The sequence below is a fragment of the Marmota marmota genome, unplaced genomic scaffold (genome assembly GCF_001458135.2).
Source record: "Marmota marmota marmota unplaced genomic scaffold, marMar, whole genome shotgun sequence".
NCBI classification, from domain to species: domain Eukaryota; kingdom Metazoa; phylum Chordata; class Mammalia; order Rodentia; family Sciuridae; genus Marmota; species Marmota marmota.
Genome location: NW_026000221.1, coordinates 6,840,791 through 6,851,533, shown reverse-complemented (window position 1 = coordinate 6,851,533; position 10,743 = coordinate 6,840,791). Strand labels below are relative to the sequence as shown.

Here is a 10,743-nt window from a genome sequence, read left to right as displayed (position 1 = left end):
TGCTGGTTACAGTTCTATGATCTTTACATGTATTAACTCATTTAATCCTTGTAATGACTCTGAGTCGATACTGTTATTATGCCCCTTGTTAAAAATGTAAATAACTGGGGTGCAAAAAAAGTTAAGTGAATTGTTAAAAATCAAACAGCTAAATGTAGCTATTTCAGCTGGGACTTGGATTTGGTTGTATGTAACATCAAACTCAACATGGCTTAAACAACTTATAGTTTAATTTTCTCTTGAATAAAAGAAGGAGGGAGGAAGGAATCAAGAGTTAGAGTGGCAGCTCCACCAGTTACACTCAGACTCATGTCTTTCTTCTCTCATCTTCTTACTGCATGATGTCCAATTTTAGGTTCTCCTCAGTAGCCCAAGACCCTGTGCCAAATAGCAGAACTGTATGTCAGTTGAAAGAAAAGAAAGAGGGAAAAAGAGGGCCTCTTGGCTTTTCCACAAGTCCCACCTTAGAACTTCCCATAACATCTCATTAACTACCCCTTCTGCAAAGAAGGCTGGAATATACATTTTTAAAAGTTGGGCACATTTGTCAAGGTTCTGTACCAAAGGAGGAGGATCCATGCACCATAAAACACTGCTTCTCAGACTATAACTGTGCTTTTGGTTGGCAGATGAAGAGAAAGCAATATTATTGTCTTTACTTCCCACTTGGAGTAGTCACTTTGAAAATACAAACAAGGTAGGGCACACAATTTAAAAAATTAGAACTTTCCCTTGTCCACAATTTACTCATAATTGATTAAATTCTGTAATTTCATAGAACTTAAATGGTCACTTTAGAGTCTTACAACCAAGATTAAAGGAAAGAAGTAATATAGCCAGATGTAGTGGTGAATTCCTATAATCCCAGCAACGCATGAGGCTGAGGCAAGACGATCTCAAGTTGTAGGCCAACCTCAGCAATTTAGGAAGAACTTATATCTCAAAATAGAAAATAAAAAAGGATTGAGGATGAGCTCAGTGATAAGTGCCCCTGGTTTCAATCCCTATTACTGCAAAATAAATGTATTTGTGTAAAATAATTTTCCCCCATATTTTTATTCTGAAATTTTAATCTGAAGCGTACCACCCCTGCAGACATTAGTCTCAGATTTCTCTTTCAAAGAGTAATTGTCCAGTTTTCATTTGTCTTTCTAAGGGAGAAAAAGGAAAATAATATTTGAATTATATATTTAGAGAATTTCCAAATTGAGTTATACTAAATTATGGCTAAAACCTTTCTTTGACCTCAGTTTCTTCAGTTGTAAAGTACATATATTCATTTGTTCATTTGTTCATTCATTAATTGAATAAATACTTATTTGGAACTTTATAGATATCAGATATTTTATATTTGATAGTCATTTTTGTTTTACTGTTAACAACATAATGGGGTAATGTAAATAAAAGTTTGTTACTTCTATAAGTATTTTTATGGTTAAATAGAAAGTATTTCTTTTCATACAAGTAAACCAAACTGGTCTTGATGGTATATTGAAAAAAGAAATTTAAAATTTCTCTTGAAATTATATGACATAAATATTTCAACAAAATATTTTTACCCAGAAAAAGTATATTTTATATTATGAATCTTTACATATTAGAAGATAAATATTAACAATTTTCTTTTTTAAGAGTTAACATACTGTGAAGTGCCTTTCTGAAACACAAAGTTCTCCCCTAGCGAGCTGATGCAACTCTAGAATAAATATATTTGCAGAAAACAGTTTTCTCATTTATACTATTATAGCCATATCGCTTCTCTAAGGAAATATAAATATTGCTACTATGTGCATAAATGTATTAGGAAGAAAATCATAGTAGAAGAGTTGCCTATGATGGAAAATGTAATAAAAATGTTTCCCCTGATAGAATTAAAAACTATGCATGTCACTGTAAATGAAGAGAGAGAACTTCAGAATCAAGAGTTTGGGGCTATGGCTGGGGTGCTGTTGATTATTCTTAGTTTGTTACTAATTCTGATTACCTTCAGGCACTAGGGTAGTCACACAAATAATTGAATGCATCTTTCATTTGCAGAGTTCACAGTTCACAGTGACTGTGGGAAGAACTCAGAGCACCTGGATACTGTAATACCCCAGCCAGAGACCTATGACCTGGTGTCGGCATTGGGGGAATGGGTCCCATAAATGGTTGGTGTTCTTAAGATACAGTATGTTCGCTTCAATTCACAAAAAATCAAACCCCCCATTTCAAATGTGGATTCCAAAAAAGAAGCAAATATTGTAAAGCTGAGTTCATGAGGAAAGCTTCAAGAACAAAGTCTTGTAGAAAGGGAATAAATATAGCAGTTATTTTTTAAAAAGCAGACACAGGTTAATACAATTTTCAACATGTCTTTCCTTTGTGTCCTTCATATTATTCAGAAAAGGGTTATTTAAAAAAAAAAAAACATACCATAGCTCTTTATCTTGCCTTGGCTGACCCACTTATAGTTTGTAAACAGGTGAAAATGTGCCTGGCCAAAAGCTTGTCCTTCCTGTTCCTCAAAGTCAGTATTATTTTTATGGTATGATGCTTACAGACTCCCTTTCTTAGCACTTTTTCTGCTTTGTGAATTTCTTCCCAAATATTTTCCCTTCCCATAATGAAAGAAAAGTCCCCAAGCCCTACCAAATACTTGGTTTAATCAATGAATCATTAGCCTGTATTGATGGTGTTCTTAATTTTCACTTAATGGCAAGATGAACCATGTGCCCTTTGTTGGGGAGCTCTGCCACAGAAGAAGGAATTTTTAAAAGTATGTCTCGGAAGTAAAATAGAAAAAATAGTCATGCTTAATAATGTTTGCGCCAGCTAATGAATTCCATATTTAATAAGTAGACAGTAGCCAGTCTTTTACTAATCAATACTTCCTAGTATATCCCATCTCCTTACTTAATGCCCCACTAAAAGTATTACTAGATCTGAATCTGAGATACTGTAAATTATCCCTCTTCCCTCCTCTCCATAGCATCCTTCCACCAACACTTACAAAGCAAACAATATTCTAAAATAAGTAAAGAACAACTGTAAGTGGGTTCCTAAAATCAGTCCATCTGTCTGATTCCCAGCACTTGTAGGTAACTTCCTTTATCTCTGGTTTAGAACTCTCAAAGCAACAATGCCAAAATACTTCAGAATGATTTTTTAAAAAAATTATGCTTATCTATGAAGCAGCAGAAGTAAGAAGTAGACCAAGTAAGACTGTAGACCTTTGTTCCAGGAAGATGACTGAAGTTCTGCTGGAAGATTCTTAAGTCTTGTGGAGTGAACTTTTGTGGCAGTAACACAACCAGGCCTGATGAGAAAAGCAGATCAAAGAAACTAAAAGTGGAGTCTGTGGTTCAATTATTTATGATGATACTGCAGCTGTATTGATCAGAGGCAGTTTTCTCTCTTGCCTTCCAGAAGCTGTCTACCCAGAGAATTGTGCTCCAGTCTGCAAATGCAGGTGGTAGCAGAGAGGTGTGAGTAGCTAACCAGGACCTTAGTTACAAGAAGACGGGTTACCCAATATAGTTCTACCATATCTAATGACAAACAAACTGAAGATCTCTCCACATATCTCATTTCCTAAGAAAGAAATGGTATATCATTTCACCTTGTACCCTGCAGGAAAAAAAGGTTCTGCCCTACCTGCCAAGATCATATTACCTCAGCATCAAAAAGCTCAATACAAAATGGAAGCTTTCAAAACACAGCATGGGGGCTGGGGTTGTGGCTCAGTGGTAGAGTGCTTGCCTGGCATGCATAGGCACTGGGTTTGGTCCTCAGCACTGAGTAAAAATGAAGATATTGTGTCCACCCAAAACTAAAAAAAGAAAAGCCCACAGCTTGATATTAAAAGGACAGTAAGATTTTGCAAATTTTATTTATTGTATTCCCTGCTGAACCTTTACTGCCAGGCACACAGTAGGTGGTCAGCCATGTTTAATTAACTATTTATTTAATGAACTATAAAGAAATGTTGTTGGAATATTGAGATTTTAGGCACTAAAGGCCTAAATCCTTGTCTCACAGCTTGTCTTAGGAGGCCACTGGCTTAGCTACAAGTAAACCAAACTGGTCTTGATGGTACATTGAAAAAAGAAATTTAAAATTTTTCTTGAAATTATGACATAAATAATTTTTTATCCAGAAAAAAAGGCATGTTTTCCATTATGAATCTTTACATATTACAAGACAAAGGATAGCTGTCCTAGCCTTCCTCCTAGGCAAAGTCCTACTTGCCAGAGGAATAACTTACTCCTGCAGGCTGAGGATGAATATAGGATAAGTGTACACAGTTTCCACTTTGCCATTTCAGAAACCTCTAAGGCAAGGATTGATCCTTTGCATTGATACAAACAGTCCCAAGGAATTTGCTATCCTCTTTGAGCCAAAGATTGGGATAAACCTCTGAAGAAAGGGAAATATTAGAAGATACACTGTCATTTTCATCTCAAGGGAAGGGGGTTTTGAAAACTTTGTTCTTAATGCTACTGAGGTGATTAGCATTCCATTATTCTATTTGGAAGGTGAGGTTGAGGGGAGTTCCTGTTCTGAAGTAGAAGAAAAAAAAAAATGTTGGTAGCTGACCAAACTGATTTATTCCAATAGGGAATTCTAAGAATTTACCCCAAATGATTTTTGGAAAACCACCTAGGGAAAGGCATATTGTGATATATTTCTATTGTAGACAACTTTGGCTAATGTACTGCCTTTCTTCCTAATAAAAAGCACCTTATGGAGTTAAATAAACAACCACATTATAGAAAGAGGAAAACATAGGTGTTCCTGGTGTTCTGATAGAATTTAAATTGAGTTAAGAGTCCAAGAAATAATCAGTTTCCAACAAAAGCCTATAATGGCATAAATTTTGGATCTTGAATCAAGATGACCGTCAAAGTTCATGCTAATATCTCTGCCTCTCCCACTAAAATTTCAACAATTGATGGATATTTAATTTTTAAATCCATAGCAGTACTAGAAATGCAAATGGAAACACTGGTTGGGACAGAAATTTTACAAGGAATCCCTAAAATATGTGAGGCAGATGAAATAATATCAACAGATATTAATATATAAAAATAATATATAAAAATAATAGATATAAATTAATATATTTTAGCTGGATATTAATAATACCCACCTAAAAGTGGTGGTGCTGACTCAGAAAGGGTACAGACAGAAAACAGCAAGAGCCCTGGGCTGCCAGAAAGTGGTCTCTAGACATTGAAGCAAAAATGCTCCATCCATCAGATTGAGGAATGTGTTATAGAATTAAAAACCAAGAAGGATATAAACCAGGTGAAATTACCACTGGAAAAATTATCAGTATAACACATTCTGTTTTTAGATTAAAAATGGAAACCATACAATCATGTAAATAGATGTTCCAAAAAGACATTTGATAAAATTCAGTATAATAAAAGTTTCGTTCACATACTAGGCTTACAAAGAAACTTCCTAGCCCCCCAAAATAAATGAATATATATTTAAATATATAATTTTTTTTAAATGGTATATAATTTTACCCCATGTTCAGCAAAGAACCATTTTCATTAAAGTCAGAAATAAAACAAAAATGGCTACTATGGCTTCTGCTATCCAACATTATATCAGAAGTTCTAGCAAGTAAAATATGGCAAAACATGTCTTCAAATATTGGCAAAGAGGAGGAAAAAATGGTCTATATGTAAATTCAGATTATATAATTGTCTTTTTAAAGAATTTCCAGCAGAATCAACTAAAAACCACTAGAAATAGTAAGATTCCAACAAGAGGACCACAAACCAGATCAGCAGGCAAAATCCAGAGCTTTTCTAACCACTAGCACTTTCCATAAAGCTACATACTGAAAAAAATATCCTAGTAAGTTATAAATACTAATACTTGAGACCTTCCCTAAGGGTTATTATTATAACAGATGACCTGAATAAAAAGATATACAATGCTATGTTATTGGATAATAAGACACCACAGAGCAAACATCTATCTTCTTTTGTTTAAATCAATAAGTCTAAGATATTTAATTAATATCTCCCTTTCAGAAAAAAGTTTGCTGATTCCCACACTATACCACAAAAAGTCTCAATGTTTTAAAAAATATTGAAATCATCCAAAAGATGGTCTTTGTTTAAACGACTGGGTTAAAAATCAACACAAAAAATATAAGAAATCTAAAGAATTTGGAAAAATTTGGAAATTAAACAATGGACTTGTAAATAATCCATGTGTAAAGGAAAGATCACAAAGAAAAACTAGAAAATATTTCTAACTGAATAAAAACAAAAGCAAAACCTATGAAAGTTTATGGAATATAGCTTAGCTACATTCATATTACAATATGTAATAATAGAGAATGAATGCTTTTACCCCAAATTTTGGAATAAGGCAAGGATCTTGCCACATTCACTCAATATTGTACTAAATGTTCTAACCAGAGCAATAAGGCAAGGAAAATAAATTAAAAGCACCCAGATTAGCAAGGAAAAAACTTAATTTTTCTTTAATCACAGATGATATAATAATCTACATATTATTTACTCCCAATAATATTTAAAAGAATAAAATAACTAGCAATACATAAATAAAAGAAGTGTAATATCTGAACACTAAAAGCTATAGGTCATTGCTGAAAGACAGTAAATAAAATCTCAATAAATGGAGATATTCCAATATTTAAAATCAGATTATGAGATTGCATAACTCCACAATTTAATTATAAACACAAAACTATACACTTTCAACTGATTAACTTTATGATAGTAAATTATATACCTCAGTGAAACTGTTAAAGAACAGAGAAATATCTTTTAGCTTTTAAAAATGTTTTTATTAGTACATTGTAGTTATACATTATAGTAGAGTTCATTTTGGCATAATCATACATGAATGGAATATAGTTTGCTCCATTTCGGTCTCTTGTACTTCCTTGTTCTCTCCTATACTTCCTCCTCCTATTTCCCTTCCTCTACTGGTCTTCTTTCTAGTTATTTATTGTTTTTTTCAATTGGTGCTTTACAGATATAAAGGTGGAATTCATTGTGATATATTAATATATGTACACAGTGTAATTTGATTGATTTCATTCCAAAACTCCTCCATTTTCTTGTCCCTCCTCCCTTTTCCTCAAGCCCCTTCCTCTTCTTCACAGGTTTTCCCTCTATTTTTGTGGCATCTACCTCCCTCTTTTTCCCTCTTTCTCTATCTTCTGCATTTGAAAGAGAACATTTGACCCTGGACTTTCTGAGTCTGGCTTATTTTACTCAACATGGTAGTTCCACTCATTTACCAGGAAATGCCATTATTTCATTCTTCTTTAAGGCTATATTTACTACATTTTCTTTATATATTCATCTGTTTACGGGCATCTTGGCTAGCTTCATAACTTGGCTATTGTGAATTATGCAGTTATAAACATTAATGTTATTGTATAACTACAGTATGCTGATTTTAGCTCTTTTGAATAGATATCAAGGAATGGGATAGCTGGGTCATATGGTAATTCCATTCCTAGTCTCTTGAGGAGTCTCCTTATTGCTTTCCAAAATGGTTGTACTAATGTTCGTTTCCACCAACAATACATGACTGTATTTTCCCCCCACAGATTCGTCAGCATTTATTATTATTTGTATTCTTGGTGATTGCCATTGTATCTAGAGTGAGATAAAATCTTGATGTAGTTTCAACTTGCATTTCTATGATTGACAGGGATAGTGAACATTTTTCATATGTATTTTGGCCATTAAATAATTTTTATAGGTACTAGAATGTATTTATATTTTGAAATAAAAACTGCAGTAAGTGTGAGGGTTTATGAAAACTAAAATGTTTTAAGATTTCTTGTTTTAATCTCTTTAAAAAGTTAAACATTGATCAACATAGATTTTAACCTTAAAATCTTCACAATACAATTTCTTCATTTGATGAAATTTTCTTCATTTGATGGAAATTGTCAAGGAGCAGATTTTCCACAACAAGGAACCCTTTAATATTTTGGTCTGCTCAGTGTGAAAAATTCACACATCACATAATCCCTCTATTAACTATCTTCCTCTTAAGTGGAAAGTTCCCTATGAAGCAGCATCTGTTATGTTAATTTCATTGTTTTTTGAGGAATATGAATTAACTTTGGGTGAAGTAAAATAATCTATATGATATTAATTTTTGTTCTTAGAAGAAAGTGAAATTAAAAAGCAACTTTTATTGAATAGCTATTGACTGACCCTATGTCTTTGAAATCCATGCAAAGAATTTCAGGATAGATTTCAATGTGGTCTTCATTTTGTATGCCTGTCTTTATTTATTTATTTTTTGGTACCAGGGATTGAACCCAGGGGGATTAACCACTGAGTCACATCACCAGTCCTTTTTATATTTTATTTAGAAACAGTGTCTCACTAAATTTCTTAGAGCCTCGCTAAATTGCTTAGGCTAGCTTTGAACTTGTGATCCTCCTGCCTTAGCCTCCTGGTTTTTGCTGGGATTACAGGTATGAGCCACTATGCCCAGCTACCTATCATCTTTGAAATGTCTCTAATGCTGTATGGTGTTCTTCACACACTGATGACAAGATACCACCTGGTATCTGAGTAAATGCTCAGGACCAAACCTGTATTGTAACTTCTGGACACTGGCATGGACAATTTTATTGGCAATTTTCTGACATTGCAGCAGTTGATTCTAAAACTTTTTTGGCCTGGTGGAAGAATTTAGGCAACTGAAAAGGATATTTTGCTGGAGTATTTCCTAGAAGCAAGTGATTAGGTAGATAGCCCTTTTGTAATAGCATCTTCTTCAGAGAGGAGAGTGGCAGCTAGTGCTGCCAGGTGGCAAAGGGAACTTCAAATCAGATATCTTAGCATTAAGAGCAGGAAGTGGTTAGGACTAGTCAAAACCAGTCATTTTACAGAAGAGAACACTGAAACTCACAAAATTGAATGGACTTCACCCAAGGTGCAGCAGAAACTAAGTTTCCTATCCAATGTCTGTCTCCCCTTCTTCCTCACTAACCTAACTATTGATGTTGTTTCAGAGTGACAATATTCCCAGAGTACAATAATTACCCTCCCAGCCTTCCTTACAGCCAGGGGTAGACATATGACCCAGTTCTTATATTGAGGAGATGTAAGATAAGTTTGGATGTGGTTTGGGGGAAGTTTTTTAAGGGGAAACACTTGTTCTGTGTGACCTTGTGTCTCTCCCTTCCTCCTGCACGTAATATAAACATAAGAATAGCTGCTCAGATCTAACACAGTGTCTTTAATGATTCATTCTGGTTGTGAAAAACCTTTGCTTTTGAGCAATACCTCTTTCTGATAACCCATCAAGTATTGCTAATATTGGAAAGAAATCCATTTCACGGATGCTACAGATTGTTTATGAATTCTGCTGTTTTCCTTATGGAAGCAAGAGCACAAAAATTGAGAAGAACAAGAAAGATCTAAGCTCTAGTCCAAGAAACACTGCAATTGTGTCTTACCTTCCACAGGGCCCTGTGAACATCCAGCACACTAACTGTTGTTGCTTGCTCTAAGAGGCTGTCAGCTCACAGAAGGGAGTAGCACTCTGAAGAAGCAAAGTTCTGGTAGAGCATTTGAGCAACATTACTGGAGCATTAAGGAGAAGGATACTAAAGGGGTGAGGGGGTAGGAGGGGAGGAGAGGAAAGAGTATCTGGGCCAGAGAGGGAAAATTTTAAAAATTACCAAAAGAAGAAGCAAAACAAACAAACAAACAAAAAAACACCTATGATTCATTGAGCCTAGGAAACTCACAGGTGCCTGTAAAATAGGTCGTTTCCACACACCACCCTGCTTTCTGATGCCCAGCCCAGGGCAAACTCTGCCAACCTGCTTAAGAAAAGTGGTTTCACTCTTGTAGTAAATCTTGCTCTTGTCTAATCTAATTATCGCTGGCAGTTTTTTCCTTTTAATTAAAACTCAAGCCCTTATCCTTTTCTCCTTTTCAAGAAAGATAAGAGACTGCCCAGAGCAGAGTAATAGACTAGGGTTACTGTGTTTAGCCTTTTCTTTTCAGGAGAGGCAAAGATTGGCAGGTATGGTCTAAGAGGACATTTCAGCTGTAGTCATCTAGGTAGCTGCTATTATAAACAGAAGTATAAAATATAAGAAACTGCTTTTTAACTTAATCAACAAAATGATTGGAAAAGTGAGTGGACAGTAACTGAAGGTGAGAGCGTCTAGGAGCTTTGCTGTCATGATTGTGTGTGTGTGTGTGTGTGTGTGTGTGTGTGTGTGTGTGTGGCTGTCGTCAAGAGAAAGTCGAGTATCAAGAGGATATGGAGATACTATCGACCTTACACACTTAGAGTGTTTAAAAATACAATCCTTGTATTTGTTCTCATCTCAGAAGCCCTGGGCTTGGTCTTTGTTACCTATTGGATTTCAGGAAGGTTGACTTGAGATGCGGTGTTGCCATTTCCTGAGCTTTTTTTTTTTTTCCGGAGCCAGCAGCCAGTTCCTTTGTTGTGTCTCCTCTGCCATTCATTCTTCTCTGCCCTCGCACCTCCAGACAGTGTGATGGAGATGTTTCCTGATCTTTTCGCTGGGAGCCCAGGACCATCAGCTTCCCTGGCATTCGATAAAGGACCGCTTTTAAAAGCCAGTGAATGTCGGGGGCTGGGTGCGCGCCACGCCGGGAGCCGACCCGCTTTGTGAGCGCGTTTGTTTGTCTCCACCGCGGTAGGACCGCTGGCGCTAGGCGCGGGCCGCGACCCCCAGGAGGCGGGGCCTCTGCG

The 10,743-nt window shown here is 35.5% G+C and overlaps 1 long non-coding RNA gene across 1 annotated transcript; it reads right to left on the bottom strand.

The window, feature by feature from the left end:
* Window positions 1-212: 212 nt before the first annotated feature.
* On the bottom strand, window positions 213-3,298 carry LOC125612928. The gene is made up of 2 exons (XR_007343412.1): window positions 3,213-3,298; window positions 213-378 (listed from the first exon to the last, which is right to left on the bottom strand). It is a non-coding gene; the product is annotated as an uncharacterized LOC125612928 (long non-coding RNA).
* Between the last annotated feature and the right edge of the window lie 7,445 nt (window positions 3,299-10,743).